The 1332-nt window shown below is 44.4% G+C and overlaps 1 non-coding gene across 1 annotated transcript; it reads right to left on the bottom strand.

Annotated features, from left to right (window-relative positions):
• Positions 1–673: 673 nt before the first annotated feature.
• TRNAE-UUC (transfer RNA glutamic acid (anticodon UUC)) lies at positions 674–746 on the bottom strand. The gene has a single exon. It is a non-coding gene; the product is annotated as a tRNA-Glu (tRNA).
• Positions 747–1332: the final 586 nt, after the last annotated feature.

Below are 1332 nucleotides of genomic sequence, written 5' to 3'. Positions count from 1 at the left end.
GCGGAGATTGGTCAGAAACAAGTTCACAGGGGAGGCAGATGGGGTGAGGGGAAATTAAGACCAGGTCTGGAGAAGGCAGTGGATGGTCCAGGTTCATCATATTAAGTGGTACCATGTAGCATTTGTCCTTCTGTGTCCGGCTTACATCCCTTAGCATAATGTCCTCCAGATTTGTCCATGTTGTCACAAATAACAGGATTTCCTTTATAAAGAGGTTTAACAAGAACTGTCTCCTAATAGGAAGCATGGATATTTCATTTCAGGGTTAAGGACTCATCTATCCTGAACTGTTTAAACAGACCTGGCAGAATAATAGTTAATCCAGACCTGAGTGTTTCCCAAAATTCTTACATATTCTGTAGAATTCTCAGGGCACGTATGGAAGTGGGAGGCAATCTCCATCCCTCAGAGGACGGAAATGGTGTTTTGAAAAGCAGCGGGGCCCTGCCACAGGGTCTAGAATTCAAGATGAAGTTCTTGGGAATTAGGCAGGCGATAGTTCATATGAAGTAAGGAAGACCAGTGCGGACCTTTGATTCTATGAACTGGACAATCACAGAGACACGAGTTTCTGTGGGTTTCTTTGGTAGTTGTTGTTTTGTTTTTGCTTTTGGTGGGTTTGGGGGTTTGTTTGTTTGTTTTTGGCTGTGCCACATGGCATGTGGCATCTTAGTTCCCCAACTAGGAATTGAACCTAAGCCCTCTGCATTGAAAGTGCAGAGTCTTAACCACTGGACCACCAAGGAAGTCCCCAAAGGTCTGTGCAGATGGGGACAGCATTCATCTGGCCCATCCTTGTGTCTCCACCACCTGTACTGCACCTACACAAAGAAATCTCTCAGCTATTTGTTGAATGAAGAACTGGATAATGGAATGGATAAATAAACCTGTACGTTCATGCATGCTAAGTCCCTTCAATCTTGTCTGACCCTTTGTGACCCTATGGACTGAAGCCCACCTAGTTCCTCTGTCCACAGGAATTCTCCAAGCAAGAATACTGGAGTGGGTTGCCATGCTCTCCTCCAGGGGATCTTTCCGACTTAAGGATCAAACCCGTGTATCATGTCTCCTGCATTGACAGGCAGGTTCTTCACCACTAGCGCCACCTGGGAAACCCAAATAAAGCAGAAGGGAAGTTTTTGCTTTTGCTTCTAAACAAACATGTAGTTTTCATCTTGAAGGAAAGGGGCCACCTGTCCTAGAAATCTCAACAGCTATACTTCGCCTCCTAATTCCCAGGCTTCAATGTGAAGAAGAAGAATTAATATCCCATTTTTCCTACCTTTTCCTGAGAACAAGAACAACAAAAAAAAAACCCTAAACCTAGACTTT

Source organism: Odocoileus virginianus, chromosome 33, assembly GCF_023699985.2.
Source record: "Odocoileus virginianus isolate 20LAN1187 ecotype Illinois chromosome 33, Ovbor_1.2, whole genome shotgun sequence".
NCBI classification, from domain to species: domain Eukaryota; kingdom Metazoa; phylum Chordata; class Mammalia; order Artiodactyla; family Cervidae; genus Odocoileus; species Odocoileus virginianus.
The sequence above is the reverse complement of the archived record's forward strand: the minus strand, read 5'-3'. Positions and strand labels throughout refer to the sequence as shown.